This window comes from Paramormyrops kingsleyae, chromosome 7, assembly GCF_048594095.1.
Source record: "Paramormyrops kingsleyae isolate MSU_618 chromosome 7, PKINGS_0.4, whole genome shotgun sequence".
Taxonomy (NCBI): domain Eukaryota; kingdom Metazoa; phylum Chordata; class Actinopteri; order Osteoglossiformes; family Mormyridae; genus Paramormyrops; species Paramormyrops kingsleyae.
In genome coordinates this window covers 14,086,290-14,111,324 of record NC_132803.1, presented here as the reverse complement: position 1 = coordinate 14,111,324, position 25,035 = coordinate 14,086,290, and the positions used below count along the sequence as shown (strand labels likewise).

The window sequence follows — 25,035 nt, the reverse complement described above, 5'->3', positions numbered from 1 at the left end:
CTGCATTCTCCAGTAAACATGATTCTCACATCACAGTCTGTTTTTGTTTCTTAGCGGTTTTGTGTCAGTCAGTGTGCAATATTCCTCTAGTCTGATGCTGTATTTCCTGTCGTTTTGAAGTGCGAAGCCCCTTTCAACTTGCTGATCCGCAGAATCCCTTAGTGCCACTTGATTGAAAAGCCGCGTGGGTGAAGGTAAAAGCCTCACTCAGAGTTGTACGGGAACTGGTGTCGACCCTGAAGGAAATCAAACTGCAAAATGCTGCTCTTATTGCTAATGGAAAATCAAATGCTGCTTTTATGTAGAGCCTTTCAGTAATAAACAGGAGAGCGTGCCATTTCAAAATATCCTCCCTAATTTAACCCGTAATTTCAGTTGATTTGGTCTTGGTTAAGCTCAGGATGAATGAGTCTCCACCACACAACTGTGTCGCCCTTGTCCTTAGAACCAGTAACTGAGCTGTAAAAATCCGATGATCAATCATTTTGAATCGTATCGCTTCACTCGATATAAATCAAACAAACTGGTCATCCGGAATCACAATTAAGGGGAAACAAAGCCTTGAGTGAGAACAGCAACACCAGGTGTTGGCCTGTCAATGGGCCCGTTCTGTTAAGCTGCCTGCTTCCGGTTAGCTCAGTATTAAACAGGCATTGCGGAAAGTCCTCATTGTGAAGCGTTCTTTCGTTTCAGCAGGCCGGCCCAAAGGTCGCATCATTGTCTGCAATTGTTCCAGTGATTAGATGATTAGACCATCCTGTGTGCATATGTGACTTTTCCTTCTTTTAAATTACTGGTGGATTTAGGTATGAGTGACAGGGGCATGTGCCCAGGGGGGCATCTTTCCGGGGGCAGCACGGGCTGCCAGCGTGATGGGTTATCTATCGCTCATTTGCACGCCACATCGATGATATGTCAGCATATGGGTCAATTGCCCTTGTCAGAGCCTGATTCTGGTTTGTGAGGGAGACAGGCCAGTACTCAAAAGTAGGAGATGGGGGGGGGGGGGGGCTGACCTCAGGTCGCTGCACAGGTAACCTGATATACACTTTCAGAAAGAAGAAAAATTCGACCTTTGTCTCACTGGGGCTGTACCCTGCAAATTCTACCGTTAGCTGTGGGTAATTTTATTTTTTAAGGTACAGAAATGGACTCTGAAGAACATTTCTGTATCATTGATGGTACATTAATGCTGTTTGTACCTTTGCGATGATCCTCAGAATCCTTAAAAGGTACAATTACGAGGGTGCAGCCCCAGGGGGGAGCAGGGTAATCTATCAAAGGGTGCACATCTAACTTTGTACAGTACTAATGCAATTAGTAAAATCAGTCACATTACCAAATGCTAGCAAATAATCGAGAATTCCTTCATAAATCTGTGAATATATAGCTTCACAGACATTGCATTTTTCCTGATTTGTGTGAAATCGAAAATAATATAAAGCCAGTCTGCACACCACCAGGTGAATTTAGTTTGGACTCTTGGTTGATAGTGTTGGGGGAGGGGTAATGTACTAATGTCCGAGTGCCAGATTAACACAAAAGGTCCAAGCCATCAGGCAGCCAGTTTAGAAAAAAGAGGAAGGTGGAAGACCAGAAACGTGAAAAAATAACATTAGGCATGTAATGAAATATGCTACTGTAGTTAACACTAGTATTTTTATTAGTGTAATAATTCGAGACTATGATAGTTATGAATCTAAATATAAGCGGGGGTGGGGGGTAGATAAACGCTAACATCGGGGTATGCCCTCGACGCCGCACAGGCCAGAACCGCCGCTGTTAATTGAAATGGAATTAAAGTTTAACATCGCTTGGTTTTTTTTTTAGCAAGCGTGCAAACGATGAAGAAAGGCGTATTAAAATTAGCCGTATGAAATATCTGCTAAAGCAGACTGGGGATGTATTGTCGCGACCCCCCCCCCAACCCCCGTGAGAAAAGCGGGCGGGAGCTCGATTCGTGAAGTTATTTTAGGAGACGCTTCAAGGGGGGAGCTCGGGGAGGTGGTGGGCGGCTCCTTTCGTAACGCCGCAGTCTTTTTACTGTTATGTAAGAAGGGGGGGGGGGGGGCATGTGCGCGTTTCTGTGAGCCAAGACGGAGCGTCACCCGGTTATTAGTGCAGGTTCCCTATAGAAAACCTTCGTGTATATAAACCCCAGACGATGGATTTGGCCCATTCATTCCCGCGTGCAGTTTTTCTGTTTTCTGCGAGATATGACCTGAATTCGAGGCAGTGGGGAAATTACTTTAGTAGAGTAACATCAGATGGGCTAATTAATATTTTATGGTATTCCAGCAACAAAGTAGTATTTTAGTACCACTTTATATATTAAATGATATAAATCGTTTCTGTGCTTTTATTTTGGTTCCATCGCAACTACACACTTTAAATCGAAGAGATATATGGCTGCCGAAAGACGATTTGTTATGCACCAGCGATGCTACGACGGACAGGTAACCCCCTTACGGCAAAACAGCACCCTCTTGTGGCAGAACCCCTTTTTTCTGAGGGACAGACCCTAACGTGGCGGCAACCTTAGGAGGGCTGAGGTGAAGGTAAACCTTGGGTACGTGCTTGAGCCTTGCGGCCGTTCAGTGTGTACCACAGCCCTGTGCCCTATGCTCCTTGGAATAGGCTCCAGTATCCTGGCCACTGTGACCTTGATAAATTACTTGCTGGATGGACACCGCCGTATAGTTACCCTTTGAATAGATATTTGCAGAATTGTGATTGTATATTGTTGGTTGCGAAACGTATTAGTGGTTAACATTTAAACAGACCGAATATTCATAGATACCTTGGTGACTATTTTCTAGGCACAGAACAACTTGTCGATTCCCGGGTAAAGGTTGTAAATCGATCTGACGGAGCAGGACACTATATTGGCATTTCGGCGTTTTGCCACCAGAGGGCAGTGTTTACACTAGCAACGCCACCAATATGTTGCGAAAGCACCTTCATCTCAATTGCAGTGGTCTCTGGAGGACGACTGCCCCAGCAACGCAGATTATGAAGCCATAAGAATGCAGTCATACAGGAAGTGTTATTTAAGTGTTCTGCTCATTTTTTTATATAACATCATTCGTGCATATAAAAGGAATATTATTTCAGAATCTGAGCCTGGCCAGAACGTCCCTCTTACATAATTCTGTAAGTATATTCAGCACGCAGATAAACACAGTTTTAAATGAGGAGAATCCATGTTTCAAATATGAACAACTGAAAATTCACCACATTAGCAGATTTAAACCGTCCTGTGAGTAGCTGAAGCATGTGTAAATCAATTCATGCTCGGCAGAGACGTGAACAGTCAGAAAGACGTCATTTTCAAGTTATTGTAGTTTGTATCTTACCTTAATCCCAAGGGAGCCGTCTCACCATTCAGTCTTAGACATGTTTGTTTTTAATAATTGCTTCAGTCAATTAGCAATCAGGATGCACCCAGAATTCAATTTAAAGAGAACCAATTAATAAATTTAATCATGGTGTTGTAAGGGACACCCCAGATTCCCTTGAGTTAATAAGTCCCTAGAATTAAAGACATGCGACGCAGTGGGAACACATACAAGTAACATAAGCAAGAGGCATATCCACACTCAGGCAACAACTGCAACTCATACAATAACTGACAGAGCAACAGGACAAAGGCAGACACATACCTGCACCAAGAGCGAGGTCATCAACACTTAAACACTGGGGATTTAGAGCTACGTAGAATAAGTGAGGGTCATAACGCACTAAGGACTCAAGTACTAGGAGGAACTAGGAAGAGAGTTGAAACAGGATAAAACTATAAAACTAAATAGGTAGGACTAACCTCTGGCCAGCCAGATAGTAGGGAAACACAGTTCTTAGCTGCAAACTCACACCATTCAGCCATGTGGCAGCCCAGAAAGCTGGAGAAAGCACTAGAGACTGTGAAAGATACGAAACCTAAAGAACACAGAGGAAAGAATGGGATGGCATGCGACACCTGCTGGCCAAACAGGGAAGCAACAGGCAGAATGGGACAAGGCAGGGACCGAACCTGACATGTTGCTTTCGAAACAGGTCTCTAAATACCTTTCCTAAGTCGCTGGTCTTTTTATGAAGATTAGTTGTGTTGTTGGATTTATAATAATAAAATAAATTCAGAAAATCCAGCCTGCTTGTGAAGTTTTGTCAAAAAACCTTATGAATGAGCACAGTTATATAATTAACACCGGTGCCCTTTAATGAACGAAAGCATGTAGGAGTCTTTTTTTTTCCCAAGACGCTGGTCCCTGGTGAAAACGGATTACTCAGAAAATGCTCTGAGAGGGTAGAGGAGGCCGCAATGTGGGCTATTTCAGCATTGGAGAGCCAAGTCAGAAGCAGATGAATAAAGTGTGGGAATGCGGAGGTGAGAAAAGCCAGCAGGCTGACTCGGGTCAGGTGACCGTGCTGGGCGTCTACGGCGCTGCCAGGTAACAGACAGAATGATGGAGAGAGGGTACAAAATGTCACAGGGGACACTGGGAGTCGCTTCCCTGACTGGGTGTCCTTTGTCTCAGCCCTGATCTGATAATGTTACGGCGTGTTGTCCCTTGTGGACCCTTCAGTCGGTAGATGGATTGTCTCATCTTTTGTGAAACTCCAGGTGACGGGGATGGATTTTCAGTTTCTGCGTGGGTGTCGGCCATCCCTAATTCCCTAACATCCACCGGAGCTCTTAGGTAATGGTCGCTAATGACATGCGAAGGTCAAAGGACGAGCCGTGAGTTTGGAGATAGACGTGGTGCATTCTGTTGCGTGAGCCCCCTGCCCTGTTCTGTGTCCCCTGTGAGGCGTGACTGACAGCGGCTGGGTCACTCAGCAGCTGGAAACTGCTTCTGGAATCGCGTGTCCTTGGGCCTGAGGGGAGGTGTGCTGACACGCGCGGAGCTCAGCATCACTCCCACGAGATGCAGAGGTCCTGCCTGCTCGGCCGGGTTCCTGCTCTGCTCCTGCGGCTGTGAGGAACGTCGGGATCCAGTGTGAACGCTCTGCGCCCGCCTGGTAAGCTGCCACTGCGTTAACATGGGGGAGACGTGGATGTCGCTGGAACAGCTGCGTACAGAGGACACTGACAGACACCCACATAAGACAACTGGCATCTGGTCCCTGGCCCATGCAAACGGACTGGGGTCTTCCTGCCGTGACTCCTGGGACAGTAACGTGGCATGATCTCCTCTCCCCTCTGAAGTGGGACGCTTGCTTTTACAACCTACTGTGGTGACTATCCATAACTGAGCAGGCAAACCTGGCAATGTTACAGGCCCTGCTTGTGTCCTCCAGCTCGGTACGCCATCTCAGACTGTCCCAGCAAAGTGCCCAGCAGGCCATTACGTTCCCATAGCCGTCTAATGGGGGCACACAGATCACTGCATCAACGTGGGTCTGGAACCCTTTAAACCCGACCTGAGTGGGACCACTTCTGATTGGTGATTTCCTTGCTGGGACAGGTTTACCAGCTGCTTTCATGCTAAAAATTTTTAACCAGACAGTAACTTGAGCACTGGTTATAAGCTCCTATTAGCCGCCCCCCCCCCCCCAAATTGTATTTTGCGGGTTGATGGAACTGCCTTCTGGTGGATGGTCAGAAGTGGACCTTGACCGCGCGCATCTCTGTCATCAGGTTAAACGCTTTAACAGAGTCACCCTGCCTAGCCACATTTAATTAAAAGTTTTTACTGGTTTTTGGTGCTGGATGGGAATTGGGAGGGAGAGAGTAAGCGTGCTGAATAAGGAGGGCTGTTGTCAGTTCCGGGACAGCCGGTGTGTTTGTGTTTAGGTGTGATTATGTGTGCGTGCGCCACGTCACACGTGTCTGCCTGTGTGTTTATCGCTCTGTGCTTACATCAGCCCAGCATGCCTGCGCACCGCTGTGTGTGTGTGTACCTGCCTCTAGCACCCAAACAGATCCTGCATTGTGATTATTTATTTGTCAGCTGTCAAAAAAAACCCAAAATCAAGCCTGAGTTTGTCAAAGCAGAAGATTTTTGCTGAGAAACTGGGCCGCCGGAGGGAAGGAGGTATGGAAGATGAGCGTGGAGAGCAGAGCTGCTGCATCCTGTGTTTCAGCATGGCTGCGCCGCGGTGAGCCTGTCAGCAGTCTGCGCCGTCAGACTACAGCACCGAACGATCTCATCACAGTGAGGCACACCTGCAGCATTCGTTAGTGACGTGGACAGACGGCCGTGTTTGCTGGACTCTTCTGGATCGACTCCAGAAACAACTTTTGAATTAAAATGAATCCAAACAGCAAAGCATGCAGGAGTGTTTCAGAGAAAACGTTCTGAGTGTTGGGTCTCAACACGGCTGTACAAAGCTTTGCGCCATTTACTGTATTATCTAGATGGACAGCCCTTTCCCCCCCGGCCCGTCGGCACGGACTGTTCTGGAAGCCGTAAAGGTCATTTCGAAAAGAGGCAGAGTTATTGCCAAATAGCAAGTCATCGATCGTGGGCATGTCCTGCTTCCTCGGAGGGGGCTAATGATGGTTGAAAGGGCAGCATTTCAAAGACATCGGACAAGATCTGACCGTGTCTCACGTGATGGATTCAGGGGTGAGCATCATCAGAATCACAGAATGAACAGAATGGAGTATATTTCCCCTTCTCCCAGGAAAACAAGTTGGCAAAATGTTGGTGGCGTTGGACTTTCCTGTTTCTGTAGCAAAAAGACTATTTTATTGATGATTTTTCTGAACACAGATTGGGGAATCATGACTCACCCTGTCTGTAATGGTCTGAAATGGCCACTGCATGAGATATTTTTGCATTCATATTCCTACTGGCGCCAATATGGGAGAAAATGTAATATATATATATTTGGTTTCTTGAGATAATGGTTTATTGGGCTTTTTTGAATAACTCAAGACTCAAAGGAGAACAGAAAAAATGTCAGCCTGCTCACTCACCTGTGAGACCACATGGTTTTATTAAAAGCAGTTGTCTGCGATCAGTTCATTTTCTGTACATTTACTACGGTGAGCCGGAATCTTGAACAAAGACTCCCACAAGCGCGTAAACACAGTGGGGGCACTTTGGGACTAGCCCTTCCTTGGGGAGTACAAAGACACTGTAACACCCAGGGAAAAACATACAAACTGCTCACACACGTGGCACTAGTGGGATTTGAACCCACAACCCTTACAGCATGATTCATCAGACATAATCCTCTGAGTCCTTGTTCTGTTAAATTTGACCTTGTTCTCCATAATTACTCTTATACCATGTTCTAATTCATTGTATGCATTTTTCCAATTTATTTCTGTTGAGCTTTTTTTATTTCAGACAGTCTCCCTGGATAATGCCTGAATCGTAATTACAGTCTTTCTGTGTTATTTATCTATTAGTCATGTCTGGATTGGATAATTATTCTTGTCTTATTTTATCCGTATCAGTTAGACGCCTTAATACCCAGGCGTTATGCACTGTGCTATGTCAGGAGTCAGAAAGGTGACAAGGTCCCTTTTGTGACTCACTACGGCTGCTGGCAATTAGATGACTAATTGGCTAATTTCAGAGCCGCAGACGACGCTATCGGGTGCCCATTTGGATGTGAGGCAGCTGCCCGGACGGCGTAGTGAGCTGTGAGTTCTCCCACAGCGTCGCACGTGGATGTGCGGCCCTTTCTCACTGCACTGGATGTGACGAAGAGCGTGTGGAAAGCACCGGCGGAGATAGTTAGCCAATAGTGAGATGTGCAAACAACAAAATGAGTGAACAAGATCAAATCACAAGGTCCCAGAGATCTGACAGTAGACAAAAAGCTTTAGGTTAGACTTCCCTCAGTTCAGGGACAGACTGAAACAGGGCAGGGATTGGGGGGCATTTTCGGGGCTCAAAAATAGTAAAAAAAAACAGTTGGTCTCTGAAGGCTGCAGATCATGGATCTCCTCTGTCTTTGGCCAGTATTGCATTCCTTTCATAATTTATATGTTATTCTCTTTGTTTAATTCATTTCCCCTCATTAAGCTGTTCTTTGTGAGCACACCCAGCTCAGATGGTAATTTTATCATCTATCATGCCTGTGATTCCCCTTTAAATCCACCCCCCCCCCCCAACTCTCCCTCAGCTCCCCAAGAAAAACTCTGCCTCATGATTCCTTGTTACCGATTTGAATTTCATTTGGATGCAAGAATATCAATTAATATCTAAGGGGCTTGCTGTATGGAAGGGGTCCTGCTTTTGCTTTAACCTCTTTGGGAAGTGTTCTGTTGATTGGCACCTTCTGAGACGTTCCCTATGTCTGCTGGGCCTGAGCATGTACAGAGGGCCCTGGTTCTGCTGCTCAGGGCTGTGGGGTTTGTGCTGGGTGAGTGTCGGCTTGTTTTCATATTAATGAGCTGAGCTCCCCCCTTTGGATTTCGCAGTTTAATCTGCAGGTTGTTCTGTCTGAATGCTCTGCAGTCTCTCCCCCTCACCCTGCTGCCTCAGCCCCCCCCCGCCGCCCCCCCCTCCCAGGGCCTGTCGGTCAGGTGTCTGCGATGCAGCCCTCCTTTTTGTCATCTGGCTCGCTGACCTCCGCCGCTGGTCCTCTTCTTCCTGCCTCGACGCTCCCATCCCCATCAAATGATGCCTGAGTCGCCAATCCCCCCCCCCCCCCCCTTCTCTCTATGCTTGACTGCTGAGTCCAAGCTTGGGGCCGAGGAGGCCCGCTTTTCAGACTGGCCTAGCAAATAAATCTCTGGCAGTGCAGGCGAAGGCAGCAGCACAATCGGGAGATCGCCGTCCGCCTGCCTGTGCCATCGCTCCGCTCAGCCACGCTCCTGTAATGCCGTGATAAGAGTCCTGGGGTGGCAGACCCAAACAAAGGCGTGAAGGGAGCGAAACAATGAAAAGAACAACAGAAAGTCAAAGCCAGACAACGAAACGCAAATAAAATATGAAGCCATTGCTTCATCCTATGACTTTATACACATTTTTTATTGCTACTTCCTGCATGCTCCAGTCACGTACCACGACACAGGGATCTTAATCATGCAACTTCATGAAAATTATGAAGCTTTTCATTATAAGTGAAACGTAATGTTGACTTTCAAGCTTGGCACTACTGTGCTGCACTGTAGGTATGTCATAAATTATAAGAAATAAGAGTTATGTAAAGGGTACTTGGCTGTTTTGCTTATTTAAAAAGATGTTATGACACAGACAGCTTTGAGTACATAATCCATAAGGAAAAGCCGGGCGCCTATAACCAAAGCCGCCCTGGGCTGTAAATAGTGGCTAAGGGTTAAAGAGCTTCAGGTTACCCCGATGTCCGGTTTACGCGTGGTGGCTACGTCTCCTTACCCACCCCTTGGTCCGTCCACATGCATCATATCGCTGGATTGGCCATTTGTTCCATCCAAACTTGACAAAACTGGAAACTTGACGTGACATGGGGAGCAGGGTGTGACTAATGCGCTCGTGGGAGTTTTACTTCACAAAAATGTTCTGAAGGCAGAATGAAAAAATTGATTATAGAGGATATGGGTCCAAGCAACTAGCAACTAAACAGAGGAGCAACTAAAGCAATTAAATATCTGATTGGTTGGTTCCGCCTCCTCTAGTTGCTTGGACCCCCCTTCTACAACCTGATTGGTTATCTCTCTGAACCAGTTATTTTTCATCCTGCCTAGATTTTCATTCCCAGATGTTTCTTCCACCCTCACCAGTGAACATCCTGGGATGATAATTCCCAGCCCTGCTTTCTGATTTCATCTCCATTCCCATCCCCAAATAAAGGCCATCCCACTCACAGCAAATCTCACAGTAATATTAACAAATAAATGAGGAATAAATTAATATATAATTAAAATTCGGAATGCATTGTTTACAAGCAGATTAGTGGGTCTCTTTCAACAAGCACTTTCTTTGGGGGCGTATACAATCTTATCTGGCATTAGCAGCCATTAATGTGATTAACATGTTTGAAAACACTCCTTCTTTATAGTGCCGCCCCGGATCCTCACCCAGGATCGACATTTATCTCATCATTCCCCATCCAGTCACCCTTAACCATTAAGAACCTTAATCCTTAACGTTATGGGTGGGGCTGCCATTAGGAGTAAGACTGTGGGCATTTAGTGGTGGGCCTGGTGCAGGGTTAGCGCTGGTGTTGCAATGAGCAGTAAGGTTAGGGATGAGGTTGTAGTAGGGTTTGGGCTGGAATGAGGTTTAGGGTTATTGTTGATAATTAGCCTAGGCTTAGGTTCACACATAGGGATATGGTTTGGGTAAGTAGGGTTAGGATTGATTTTAGGTTATCTCTATGGATAGTATTAGGGTTAGAGTTGGTGCTAGGGTTAGCTTTGGCATTAAGGTTAGAGAGACCGAGTGATGTTTCTTCACATACTGTTACTGAACTCTTCTCAGATGTGTTGTTATTCTCCTACAAGGCTTTCATTTCTATTAACTGCCTTCAAACTGTGTGTGCAGAGGCCCAAAGCTGAAGTCTCGGAAGTTGCCTCAGTGGATGGTGCTGCAGTCTCTAAGCTCCAGGGCTGTGAGTTTGAGCCCTGCCCCTGACATCTGCATGCTCTACCTGTGTCACGTGGATTTTCTCAGTGGATTTCATCCCCTGGTCCAAAAATATCAGCTTACATGAATCAGTACCTCTAAACTGCCATCCAGTGACTAGGCTCTGATGCTCTTTCCCAGGAGAAAGTTTTTTTTGTCCTTTTGTTTTTTTTATGCCCATTGACTAAAACCCACAAAATAAAACAGTTATGAAATCAGTGTTATGACACAATTATGTTAAAGGCAGAGCCATAACTGGATCTTCTGGCCATGGGGGGCGGCAGTCAGACGTGGGGAGATTTAAATCTCATCAACTGCTTTTCCTTATTTGAACTCACAAATAAAACTTTACTGGAGGATGGGAAAGGCATCTGAGCTGAGCCCGGTTTGTGAAAGCAGGCGGACACACTCCACCATCTTCAAATGTCCATGCATGGGCGTAATTTCTGGGGTTAGGGTTAGGGTTATGACCCCCCCAATAATCAGATCCAGCCAATATAACCCCCCCAGTAATCATGTTTCCCCTGTAATGGGTGGAGACCTCAACCCCCACAATGTTCCAGCCAAAGTTACGCAGTTGCATCCATGCGCTGAAGATCCGTGTTCCTCACTCACCAAAGCCACATTAAATCAGTCTCTCTGTCTGTATAATGTTGAATGAAATTAGAAACAGTCACAAAAATAGTTGTTAGATACATTTTCTTGAATGCACCATTAGGTGTCACGGTGATTCAGTGTGCAGCGACCCTCACACTGGGGTGGGGGGGCTTGAATCCTGCCCCCATCTGAGAAGTTTGCGTGTTTATTCAATGTTGCCTGGATTTCCTCCAGAGATGCTATTTTCTTGCCAAGATGAAAAATATTCAGTTATATGAACTAATCTTCTAATTTCCATTAATGTGTAACTGTGTGTATGTGATCCAGGTACAGTATACATTACATTGTGGGGACCAAATGTCCCTACAATGTGATAAAAAACCTGTTATTTTGATAATGTTGGGACCATTTTTTGGTGCCCACAAGGGAAACTCAATGTCATAAATATCTGCAATCTTTTGACTGCAATCAAAAGACTAAAAATGCCAAAAGACGTGTATTTTGTGTGTTTACTTATGTTTAAGGTTAGCACTGGTAGGGGTTAATGATGTCATTTTTAGATTTTGGTTTTACCCATATGAATGAATGGATGGTCCCCGCAAAGATATGAATACAGGTCTGTGTGTGTGTGTGTGTGTGTGTGTCCTGTGATCGACTTGCCTCCCATTGTGGGTGTCCTGGGATGAGTTCCAGCTTCGCTGTGAGCCTGTACTGGATAAGCAGTTATGGAAAATGGATGGATGGGTTTATGGGATTATTCCATCCATCTTCCATAACTGCTTACTCACGGAGCCCCAGGAGATGTACTGGTATGAAGCCTGTCTCAGGAAGCATTAGACAGGCCACACCCTAGACCAGGGGTGGCCAATCTGTGTGTATGCGGGTTTTCGCTGCAACTTCCTAATTAGATTACTAATTAGAGGACTGATTGGCTGAAAGAGTTTTCACACCTGGGTTTGAACAGCTGACCTACAGGTTATCCCAAAAAGCTGAATACACACCGGCCCTTTGTGGATAAGACTGGGCACCCCTGCCCTAGATCTTTTTGACTGGTTGAATTGTATCCATTTACCCCTGACCAGAACCAATCAGATTCTACACAGGGTATAGGATTACCTCTAGGCATCTCCTGCTAATGGCATGAAAATCAGATCTATGGGCCTGTTTTACTTTTTAATTTTCAGTCAAGACATTGCCCCAGGGCTGCAAATCAAGTGATTGGAAAGTGAGTCAAAAAGAGCAGGTCGGAGCTGATTTTATTTTTTAATTTCCATCAAAGGTTGCTTCAGGGGAGACACAGAAGAGTTGCTTTCAACTAAAATATCAAGTATTAAGTAATTGGAAATGCGAGTGAGACCCACAGAGTCTGAACTGAGCAGTGTCTGTCTACATTTACAATTACTCAAGCCATAACCAGCCATTAAACAATACAAATTGCATGAACGACTGCAGTACTGGTGAATTAACTATTCATTTTGTAGCCAGTTAATCAGACATACTAATTGGATGTACAGAAGTCTCATTCAGATACTAATGCCCTCATTGACATTCTGTGATAAGGTGGATGATTTAGAGCTATTAATGTGGAGAGTGTAATTGATTTATTGGGCTGTTGGTCAGTTATCCCATTTGTCCTTTTGATGACTTTATTAAATGATTCAGAACTTTGGGGTATTCCGGAATTTCTTGATTACTGGGTCAGAAACGGAAAACACGCTATCTTATTTGTTATTGATAGTTGATTTATTATGGATCAGATAAAATGTATTAAAGCAAATTCAAATCAACATTGTAACTGTTTTCCTTATTTCACATAAAGCTATACATGTATCTCGCTTTGGACAAAACCATCTGTTAAATAAATATTGTTCATATCTTGTGCATAGCTCATAATAGTGTGGTTTTGCTGGAGCAAACACTGGATGTTCTCTCATACATGGTGCTGGTCTCTGTGTGTGTTGTCCTCCCAGCCATGTGCACATGCAGGTCAGCATAAAAGACTTTCCAAGCTTTGAAGAAATTAATCCCTAACTACCCCATGGCCCTAAAAAGTTTTAAAGACCATGCAATCTGCAAGCATTGTGGCCCTTGTTGGGGAAAGCAGTTACTGAAAGCAAGGAGAGATGAATAAAATGCAGAATATTTGTGAAATACAAAATTGTGTGAGCCAGCAGGACGCGTAACCACACAATGGGGCTGAATATGAGCAATCTTAATGTCTCCATGGTGATGAGGAGCAGCCAATGCCAGCCAGTGCCCCAGGTACTGACATCCAGCCGAACCTGATTGGACTGATTGCCATGTTAGAGTGTAAGTACAGTCAACTGGGGGGACTGGAAGAGGCCGTACAGTAGATGTGCTCTCTGGGAAAGGATTGATGAGGGTCAAGGAGTTAAAGACTGCGGTGTTTCCCGTGATTTGTTGAATTGAGGAGTCGTACGTTTTTCTCACTGCTCTTAAAGGGGCCTCATCTACATGCAGGGTGTTAACTCTGAAATGCATTCTGGGCCATGGGGTGTGGGGGTGTGGGAGGGTTGGATGCTGTTGTTTTGGAAAGTGAGATGCTTTCAGTTTTAACATGTGGTCTTAAGACGGTGATTTCTCATGGGTGGCACTGATATGATTCAAGGTCATGCCAGCACATTAGAGGGCATTCACATAACTGTATGATAACCTGGCCAATTAGACTCACTGGTTTGGCTGTATCACACTTCTTCATGCTGCAGGAGAAGCTAGGGAGAGTAGAGAAACGCGCAGACACTATAAGACATGGCAAAAACCACATTGTTTCGACCATTGCCCTGCCTTTGTGAAAATATAACCCTATTTCATCATGGTGCACATGAGCACAAGTGGCTGGACTTGGGCCCCTTCGTTATGTACAGAAATATGGGGAAAGCAGACTTTCTGGCTAATTGGAATGTAAAATTCTGCACAAGAAGTGCTGCCAGTCCCCCCATGTTAAACTAAAAACAGAACAATGCAGAAACAGGCAGACCAGTCAATCCAATAGTTGACGTGGGCGGTCGCCTAGGGGACCGGCTCCTGGGGACTAACGTCAGCTAATTTCACTTGTGAGACAGAGTGCGATTGGCCTTCTGGCGCCCCTGGAAGTGCTCACGGCCCATGCGGCGCCCGGTGCGGGACAGCTCCGTGATGAGGAGGCAAGGCGAGGCTGTCGGGCGGCCTGTCAGGTCGGCACGTCGGGACCAGAAACAAAAACACCGCCAGTGAGCTATCAAATGATTCTTTTTTAGTCGCAATCCATCACAGACTCAATCAGCTGCAATACCATTACAGGAAAAAAAGATTTTATAGTCTGTATATTCAATATTTGTCATACGATTCTCTCCTTGTAGTATCAAAATGAATGTAATTCAAAGCTCACCCAGGGCGCCACATAGGCTGCAACTGGGCCTGTAAACAGCCAATCGTCACACAGAGGATTTACGTGCCTTTGGCAGTGTGATCGGCTTTCTATTTGCGGCGATGATCCGTGGGTGTTTGTATGCCTGTGTGCCGCCTCTTCATAGGCAGATAAGGGATCTCGCCTGTGTACAGGAGTGAGGAGCCACTGGACTGTAGCAGTGTTGGTATGCTCTGGTAGTCTGGCGCTTGCGGCGTCTGTGATGCCCCCCCCCCCCCCCCCACATGCCCCCGCCAGTCCCTATCACTACAGCGGATAGTTCCAGACTGCATGGATGAGGCTCCGAACCCTCAAGCGCTGGCGGGATGAATTCAAGCCGAACCAGAGACGAGACAAACAGGCGTAGATGAACGTCTGAAAATTGCAGATTTCCCGAGGTTTTCATTTTTACCATGAAAAGGTAATCCACACGCGGCATCCGATCCGTTCACGAGCCTAGTGAAAAAACAGGTCCGTGCTTGAGAGCAGGCTGAACAAATAAAAAGGTGAAGACAGTACAAAGAATATGTTCAAAGAAAACACAAGATCACAGCCTTCTCTTGAATAATTCACATGGCATCAATGCTAGTAGACTTAATTAAAAAGACTTCTTCCATTTTGGTCTAGTTGTTGGAAACACCTAATTTATTTAAAAACTCATTTTAAAACAAACATGCATATATAAAACACTGCAGTAACACACCGGTGCTTTAACAGCTGTTTTGTTCTGTTTATGGTAACATTTGGAAAATAAGATTTTCGTTTTAAACGGCGTATGAGTGTGCAAACGCTGTATGAGTGTGCAAACGGTGTATGAGTGTGAGATGGGTTGGTGCCCCGTCCTACGTTGTTCCATGCCTTGTGTTCATAGCCTCTGGACCCCCTGCCACCCTAAATAGGATAAGTGGTTACAGACAATGGATGGATGGATGGATGTATTTTAGTTTTACAGTTTTGGTCCATTTGTGATATCTTGATCTTGAAGATCAGATGTTGAAGCCTTTTAAAATCTTTAGTCATGTTCTCCTAAATTGCAGAGCAGAGCTGCCTGCACATGCAGAGACTGATCATCCTTTATAAATAACAGAGAACATGTCTTTGTGCGTATATGCTTAAGCAATCATTTCTTACGTAACAGTAGCACTATGTGGCGGGGTAGGGTGTCCAGGCTGTGGTCACAGAGCGGATATCACGTGGCGCGTGACGGGCAGAGGGAGGCAGACACATGGGGCTGTTCCGTCTGTAGGTCTGCGTGGATGTAAGCGGCTGTACGAAGGCTCATCCGAGTAAGGTCTAAGCCGTGTTCTCGCGTCGCCAGATGGGCTCGGCTGTTGGACCGACATCAGTGTGGTTAACTGCAGTGCGCCGCACCTTCACAGAGCTACTCAGTGTGTTTGACAGGTGCGTGCATCCATCATAAAGGCAGTAACACCGTATGCTGTGAACACCGTTGGGGGAGGACACTAATACTGCTTGCTTTTCTATCAAATGCTATAGGTAGTGAAATATATCTCATCCAGGGGCTAGACTGAAACCCACCTGCTGTACTGCCTGCATTTACACTGTCTGCATTTACACTGTCTGCATTTACACTGTCTGCATTTTCACTGTCTGCATTTACACTGTCTGCATTTACACTGTCTGCATTTACACTGCCTGCATTTACACTGTCTGCATTTACACTGCCTGCATTTACACTGCCTGCATTTACATTGTCTGCATTTACACTGCCTGCATTTACACTGTCTGCATTTACACTGTCTGCATTTACACTGTCTGCATTTATACTGCCTGCATTTACACTGTCTGCATTTACACTGTCTGCATTTACATTCATTTACCAAAGGGAGCTGGTAAGTTGTCATCCTCAATGGCTGCAACACAGCTGAATCAGGGAAGATAAATTAGAAAAATAATTGTTTAAATGTGTCCTTCACCACTGATCCTGAAATCTGTAGCGCATACTCAGAGGTATTCCGGGCAGTGATGAGCCATTCCTGTGTCAGCTGCCCCTCATGCATCACCATATTTGAATAGTCCGTAAAATTGTAATACAAGTTAGCATTATACTGACTATGTCATAGTTATTTGGACACAATTCTTTCCAAAAGTGATATATAAACCCTATATCTAATCTTATAGTCTTGAAAGTAGGTCACCCTTTGTCTGTGCAAGATAAAATTTACTTTAAATTCATATCTTTAGGCAACGTAACGTTGTGACACGTGGGACAAAAACAAAGACAGGAATCTGGGTGAACAAAAGGGGGGGGTTGGTTTTATTGAAACCAAAACAGAACAGAACTGAACAGGGGCTGGAAAACAAATGGGACCACGAGCGATCAAAAACGGGAGGACTGGTAGAGGGAAGGACACGGGCAGACAGGAGGAGTGACATTAATGACGGACTGGGGATGACTAGACAAACAGATATCAAGACTAACGAGGGGCAGCAGGTAACAGGCATGGCTCATCAGGGTCACAGTAGGGAGGAGACAGGGGGGTTAGGCGCACATGGTGGGCTGGACGTAACACCTAACTTGTATATGATTTGATGATTTGAAGGACGATATTACAAACATCAGAGTCTGCAGGTTCCCCCTCTCTGCCGGCTGCATTTGCCTCATTTGGCCAACTTATTTTGGAACACCTTAGAGGTACAAAACCAATTTCTTTTTAATTCTCCAACCATAATTCATTTGTCCATTTAAAATCAAGAATAAATTTTGTTTAAAGTGAAAGCCTAGTGTGTAATTATACAAACTGAAAATTGCTTTTCCTGAACATTTCCTGAACAGTGTCGTAACGCACTTCTTAATATGCGTACTTGACCGTACTTGCGTTCTGGCATACCTGTAGTCGTTTTATGTCATCTTCCATTGCTGAAAATCAGTTCTAATACTAAGAACAAAAGTACAGAGGATGGTGAAACCCCCAGATACCCCCACCCCAAATATCAAGGATACATTGGTTGCATCCTCGGCGAATGACACAAATCTCATTATTCATTGTGCTCCAAGTTCATTCTTGGGAGACAAGTTAGCAGGACCGGTTTTGCCAAGACCGCAAGTATGATTTTTGCATTCTTGGTATTGAGAAACACCCTCTGTGATTAGCCCGTTGCAGCATCACATGACAGGCAGGCATTGTCATGGATGTCATGGACCATGTCTGTGGGCCTGATAGCAGCAATAATCCTCACTGTGCCCCTCCCCCCCCCCTTTACAGATCTGCAGCTCCAAAAAGCTCTCAGCCTTCAGCCAACGACAGATCAATACCTGTGATTAATTAACTTCTAACAAGATCCCTGGCTGCTATAAGCCTGAAAGGCTGTGGTGTCCAAGGCTCCCAGTTCAACCTGGCACTCAGTGATACCCCCCCACCCCCATCCTGGTCGGAAATCCATCACTTCTCTACCTATGCTTTTTCCTGGTTCCATCTTTCTCCTCCATTCTTCACTGCAAACCAACATCCATGCGAAAATTAATATTTGTTTTTCAGAGGTTATTAGCTGCCTTGGGGTGAAAAATTCTCCTTTGGCTCAAGTGAGGTAATGGACAGATACTCAGGCGATATGTGGTATTTGGTTCATCTACTTGTATGCTAGATCCTGTTCCTACAAGTTTACTCAAAGAAATGACCCCAGCAGTGATTGAACCACTACTAGCAATAGTTAACTCCTCAATCAGCATTAGCCATCTGCCAAAATCTCTTCAACTAGCAGTAATTAAACATTTGTTAAAAAAGCCAAACTTGGATCCCTTGGAAATGATAAACTATAGACCAGGGGTCACCAACTCCGGTCCTGGAGAGCTACTATCCAGTAGGTTTTCTATCCTACCTGGCTTCTGATGAGCCACACCTGCTCCTGGTATTTACCTGAGAACTAGTGTGGCTCATCAGAAGCTGGGTATGATAGAAAACCTACTGAATAGTAGCTGTCCAGGACCGGAGTTGGAGACCCCTGCTATAGACCAATCTCTAATCTACCATTATAATACTACCATTACATATAATACCATTGCAATAATAGAGAGAGTTGTAGCTAGTCAGCTAACCTCATTTCTGCAGGAGAATCAGATTTATGAAAGATTTCAGTCTGGGTTTAGAGCTCATCATAGCACAGAGACTGCTTTACTGAAGGTGGTAAATGATCTTCTCCTATCTGCTGACCAAGGCTGTCAGTGGTTCAAGCAGCTCCTAGTGCTGCTTGATCTTAGCTGCTTTTGATACTATAGACCATGCCATTCTCCTAGACAGGCTTGAACATACTGTAGGCATAAAGGGAGTGGCGCTCTCTTGGTTTAAATCTTACCTCTCAGACTGCTATAAGTATGTGAATTTAAATAGTGATTCCTCAGAACATGTCAAGGTCAGAAATGGAGTACCACAAGGTTCAGTTTTTGGTCCCCTACTATTTTCACTATACATGTTACCTTTAGGCTCAGTTATTCGTAAGCATGGAGTTAGCTTTCATTGCTTTGCAGATGATACACAATTATATATATCGGCTGAACCATAAGATAGACAGCAACTTCAGAGAATGGAAGAATGTTTAATTAACATCAAAAAGTGGATGTCAGACAACTTCCTCCAGTTAAATCTAGACAAGACTGAGGTTCTTCTTATTGGCACTAAAGCCACCAGAAGTCAACTATCGGACATCATAGTCAATCTGGATGGACTATCTATTGCACCAAGTTATATTGTTAAAAACCTTGGTGTTACTCTAGATTCCAATCTTTCGTTTGATGTACATGCTTCTAACATTAGTCGTACTGTCTTCTTTCACCTGTGTAATATTGACAAATTAAGAAACATGCTATCCTATCAAGATGCAGAGAAATTGGTTCATGCATTTATTACCTCCAGGTTCGATTACTGTAATGTCTTATTCTCCATCTGTCCAAATAGGTCATTATATAAACTCCAACTAGTCCAGAATGCAGCAGCCAGAGTCCTCACCAAAACTAAAAAATATGATCATATCATCCCAATTTTATCTTCACTCCACTGGCTGCCAGGTAAATTTTGTGTTGACTACAAAATACTACTCTTAACTTACAAAGTTCTAAATGGTCTTGCACCGCAGTGTGTGAGTGACCTCATTTGCAACTACATTCCGACTCGTACACTTCAATCGCAAGATGCAGGTCTTCTATAAATACCCAGAATAAAGAACGTTACTTCTGGGGGAAGAGCATTTGCTCATAAAGCACCACAGCAATGGAATAAACTTCCTATTAGCGTTTGGAACTCAGAAATAATCTTTTATGTCAAGGCTTAAGACTTGCCTCTTTAGTCTTTTGCGTCTTTTGGATATTAAAATCCCTTTTTCTTAAGGTGAATGTGAGATCTGGGGGTTCATGGTCATTTAAGATTAAAGGTGAAAGGGGGGATTGGTGCTGTCGTCCTGTAACTCTCGCTGATCACTTAAGCTGTTGACGGTAGTTTGACTTGACGCCAAAACCCCTGGAAACCCTCATGTCTGTGCTTCCTTCCAGGTCTCCCTTTTAGCCAGGCTGCCATAGTCACTTTATTACTGCCGGAGGTTAGGTTAGGTGTAGGGCAATAACTCTCTTCTCTTTCTCCTCTTTTCCGAGCTGAACACTGAGCTGACACTTCACCGCTTGAACCCTGAACTTGGCTCCTTGGAGACCATCATCTGGAACCAAGTAGGACTTTTAATTTATATGGACTTGAACTTTTCAACTACTGTTAATGTGAATACATTTTCATGCACCCCAGTCGCCCACAGGAGGATGGGGTCCCCTTCCGAGTCTAGGTTCCTCTCAAGGTTTCTTCCTGCTAGAGGGGGTTTTTCCTTGCAACTGTTGTCACAGGCTTGCTCGGTGGGGGTGGGCCGGTTATATGTAAAATGCTTTGTGGCAATGATTGTTGTTAAAAGCGCTATATAAATAAAATTGAATTGAATTTGTATGAAGGTACAACTGCAGTTTCTCTTGAATTGGTCACAAGACCGGCATCTTGACGCCTATTTGTATTAAACTGTTCATAGAAATTAATTTGGGCATGTGCCATTGGTGCTGTATATTAATTCCCACAAAAGCTGGAAAGACACTTTGGAAATGATCTCTGGTAATTAATAGAAGGGAAAGATCACAGCCCCCTGGGTCATTACCTCATTACTAATAAAACACATGCGGTAGAATAAACCTTGTGCGCTTACCTGGAATTGCATCAAGGAAGGCTGTCTACATGAACAAATACTCTAGGGCTGGGCTCAATACCCTGACAGGTCAATTATGCTTCACTGGTCTATATCTATTTCATTGTAAATTAAGCTCTGTTTAACCAGCAATTAGATTTTTTCCACGTGTGGAATTGAAGCGATTTCAAACAACAACGTCAAAATTTTGCTAGCGGTGCTGATTTAAATACCATGTCTAAGAGGAAGACCACCCAATGCAACCAAAACTTATGTAAAAATTTTTGGGGGAATAATTTTTATTGCAAGTGGAACATAGAGTGCTTCCTAAGAGAGTGTGTGGTGGGGGGGCATGGTGACCTTTAAAAATAATGTCAGGCTTTTGTTTTCATTTGGGGGAGGCAAAATGGAGAGAGCAGCTGGCCTGCACGTTCTCAGTTTCATCTTGGGTCAGACAGGTGAGCCGAGTGTCGTTTGTCCTGACTTGATATAGCCTGGCGTTTGGCATCGATCCCAGGCTGACCTCCATTCAATCACCAGGCACCTTTCTGCATTAAAACAAGATTAGACATACATGTCTCTCCTCACCCATCTTTTCTTCTGATATACGTCTCCAGTGGAAAGAAACGCTCATGGATAATTACGGGACGAGTCTTTTCTTGGTTTTACGTCTCCTTGGGTGCATCAGACCCAACTCACAAAAGAACCGCACAGACGGAACCCTTTAGGGCATTAGTGTACCCCAGAACCTTCCCTCCTCTCCATGTCACCAAATTTATAACCCTGTGAAAATAATCTGTTGTGGTGAGTCTGGTTCCTAGCTGACAGCCCATTTAGCACCAACTGTTCTATGAGGTAGAACCTTCTGAAAATGGTAGAGTGGAAAAAGGGTTGCAATTAATTTTGGATTAAGGAGATTAATTAAAATACAACCTCGGCGCTCCCTTCGGAGACCAGCATCAATTTTTAAATGCGGGAAAGGTTGCGGTAGCAGGAAACGTATTGAACACAACCACTGACTACAATCAGCAACTGGACTAGATTAATATCACATACATACATTTACCATATGTGAGACATCTGTCTGGTCCCTGGATGCCTGTTGTGTCTCCCATTAATGGACCATGATGTGCCATTCTAGATCATGATTAAACAGTTATCCCCGTGGTTAATGATATCACAATGATGTCACAGCAGCATACACAGTATGTACTCCCATCAACACATCCATTTTCTGCCACCTATCCGGGGCCGGGTCATGGGGGCAGCAGTCTAAGCAGGGATGCCCAGACCTCCCTCTCCCCAGCCACCTCCTCCAGCTCCTCCGGGGGAATCCCTGGGTCTGTCCCGGGGCCTCTTCTCAGTTGGGCATGCCCGAAACACCTCCCAGTGGCTCAGTATGCATGCATAAAAGCGGCTCAGTGCTGGTGTAGCTGTGGCTTCCTGGATGATGTGCATTTAGACGTAGGAGTGATGATACATAGCCTTACACTGTACGTTACGCAACTGGACATGGATATAACCACATGTTTAGCGAATGAGAGTAGGCAGAGTGTGTTGGTCTGATGGGTAGCGCCCTTCATTGCTTAATGAATGTTTATGCTCATCTGACACTTTTAATAAAAGCATTTTACGAAGGGCCTACTTCAGGTTAAATACTTTGGGTCAAAGTATCCCATGATCAAAGCTCAAGGGTACAACAGCCGAACACTCTGATCTTAAAATGGTTCTTTTGATCACTAGTCTGTGTAATTGAAATACGTTTTTTCATGTCTAAATGGTCCACTTTTCTCAGCACCTCACCAGACGTCCGGGTTACCGTGACCATAGTTAGTATAGGCTTGGCTCACCAAACCTACTAACTCAGCAGCTGGTTAAAAGCACAGAGGTCCTGGGTCCACGCCTCCTCCCCCCCGGTCCACTCTCGGAATAGCTTACTGAATCAATGGGGGCTCCAGTCCCCATCCATCAATGCACTTATGGCACTCTCTGCAAGAAGCCCACATGCTCTGTACTGCAGTACAATTACAGCATGGAGGGGCTTGGAGTATGGTGGACACCACTTGCCATCAATCTCAGCGATAATGCCACCTTTGCAGATGAAGGCCCAACTTCGCCTCAGGCTCCTTCCAGGTACAGAGACGGGTGCCTGGTCACCGTGAGGAGGGCTCTTCATGCCAAGTCGCCCCCAGATCTGAGACTCCTCTCTGCTTTCCTCCACTTTATCTGTCTTTGCACTATGCTACCACAACAGACAGTTCTCACTAATTAGATAACAAAATACCCGCACAGAAACGCGATGATCGATAATTCACAAGCAGTCACGTTTCTGTGAATAATGAAGGATGAGAGAAGAGAAGGGCGGGTATGGGGGGCGTAATGGGAGCGGCAGGCTTCAGAGTGATGCCCGTCGCTCGATGACTGCACGCCCTGTCAGGGCCAGCGGCTGCTAATAGCCCTTCCTCGCCTCAGATCTTACCGTTAGTTACATCACACTTCTCTTTCGTCTCTTTTTTTCTATTTAATGTTGGCTCAGGATAAATCCGACCAAGAGCCTCCTCTTCTGACCTTGGGACCGATCCTTGGATGTCCATATTTGTTGTTGGCGGAGGGGAGGGGGGGCTATTTTCCTGCACCTTGGATCTCCGAGCACTCCCTCCCTCCCCGTTCCTTCCCACCATAAGTTCTCGAGGTGTTTCAAAGCCACACCAGCGAGGACAGACACCTGCAGAATACCAATACAGTTAGCGGTCACTCTCAGCTGGCCATTTTACTTTTAATTTAACCTGTGAATTCACAGGGTTAAACCACACAGGGCCTATCATTTGTGAAGGGGACACCAGACTACTCCGTCACAGTCCCAAAGTAAGGGGACAGGTGGGTGGGATTCAAGCCCATAACTCAGTAAGTGAAGTGATGATGTCACCAGCTAAAGCCTACTGTTCACTAACTAGTCCAAAGACAGAGCTTGACATGCCTGGCTTCTCTTTCCCGTTGTCATAACAACCTTGAAAACTTGAAATCACGTTTGTATTCATATGTTTGTGCGGAACATCTGTTCATTTCTACAGATAAAACTCTAATCCCAACAATGACAACCACGACCCCTACGCAGCCCTAACCTTAACCACAAGTACCCATACCACACACAAGACTTTTAGTTTTTTAATTGCACTCACGGATTTTCATAAAATTGAGTTTCCCCTTGGGGGGACCGAAAAGGTTATCCCCACAACGTCAAAATAACACATATATTATTATCTTATAATCTTATATGATTATCATATTTAAGAAAATATTGGTGGAGTTGATGAAGCTATTCATTACTGTGGAATATGATTTTAAGATTCCAGTAGCCACAAAAGGATTTAAAGTTACTTACAGATTCGAATAGAATGACTCATCTCCTAAAATAAACCACATAACGGGGATGCTGGCATTAGAGATCGGCAGAAACAGCCTCCTGAACTCCATCCTACCTTTGAATTACTGCACTTGTGACTCTTTCTGTGACGGTAATTCCTCGCAGAGAGCAGCTCAGCAGCGAGAGCATGTCCCCCCCCCCCCCCCCCCCCCCCCCCGAGATTACATTCATCCTCTGCGAGTTCGCTAATGCGAGCAGAACTCAACATCTCGGTTTCTAAGATAAATCACAAGACGGGCAGAGAAGCGGGAAAGTTACATAAAACGAGATGGTTTTTATAATTCCTGAAGGAGTTGTGCGCTTCTGGACTGGAGGCGCGAGCAGTCAGCTGGACGTGGGCACCGTGTGTGTGTGTGTGTGTGTGCGTGCGTGCATGCGTGTGTGGGTATGTATGGCTCTGTTTTCGTACATTCATCTCTGGCTCCGGTTGTCTAATAAAAGCTGATTACATGCATGGTGTATGCGTGAGGGAGCGTGAGATGCCTCGGTGCCCTGACATGAACTGTTTGTTTTCCGCCAGTCTCCAGTTGCTCTTTTCCATCTCTCGGTGATGGTATGGTGAGGATGGCACCCTTGGTAAGAGCCTTTGGCCTGCTGGTGTTGGTGTCTCACCATGTAGTTGCTGCATTGGTATCAGAAGTGGGATGAAAGTCTGTGTTTGGCTCCCCTTCCGGTGGGAGGTGCCGCTGACATAATGGACCTGTGGGCATGCAGTGGTTCTGCACTGGAGGGGTAGCGTAGAGACTGTTAGGAGGCCTTAGCGTTTTCGAGATGTGGTTGAGGCTGCTGGCTCTCCCACAGCAAACCACGGAGTTAGTTGACTCATTTTCATCACGTTGATGCACATGTGATCTTCCAGGCTTAAGCGTGGCTTTATAGAATGTATTTTTGACTCTAATTTTTGAATCTAGCCACGGATGTCATTAAAACGC

The 25,035-nt window shown here is 45.1% G+C and overlaps 1 long non-coding RNA gene across 2 annotated transcripts; it reads left to right on the top strand.

Moving 5' to 3' along the window:
• The first annotated feature begins 14,788 nt into the window (after positions 1-14,788).
• LOC111850003 (uncharacterized) lies at positions 14,789-18,326 on the top strand. 2 transcript variants are annotated; one of them, XR_002839683.2, is made up of 3 exons: positions 14,789-14,932; positions 15,830-15,912; positions 17,076-18,326. It is a non-coding gene; the product is annotated as an uncharacterized lncRNA (long non-coding RNA). The 2 variants fall into 2 exon arrangements; XR_011992238.1 differs by lacking the exon at positions 14,789-14,932 and having other exon boundaries at positions 15,392-15,912; positions 17,076-17,167; positions 17,739-18,326.
• The last annotated feature ends 6,709 nt before the right edge of the window (positions 18,327-25,035 follow it).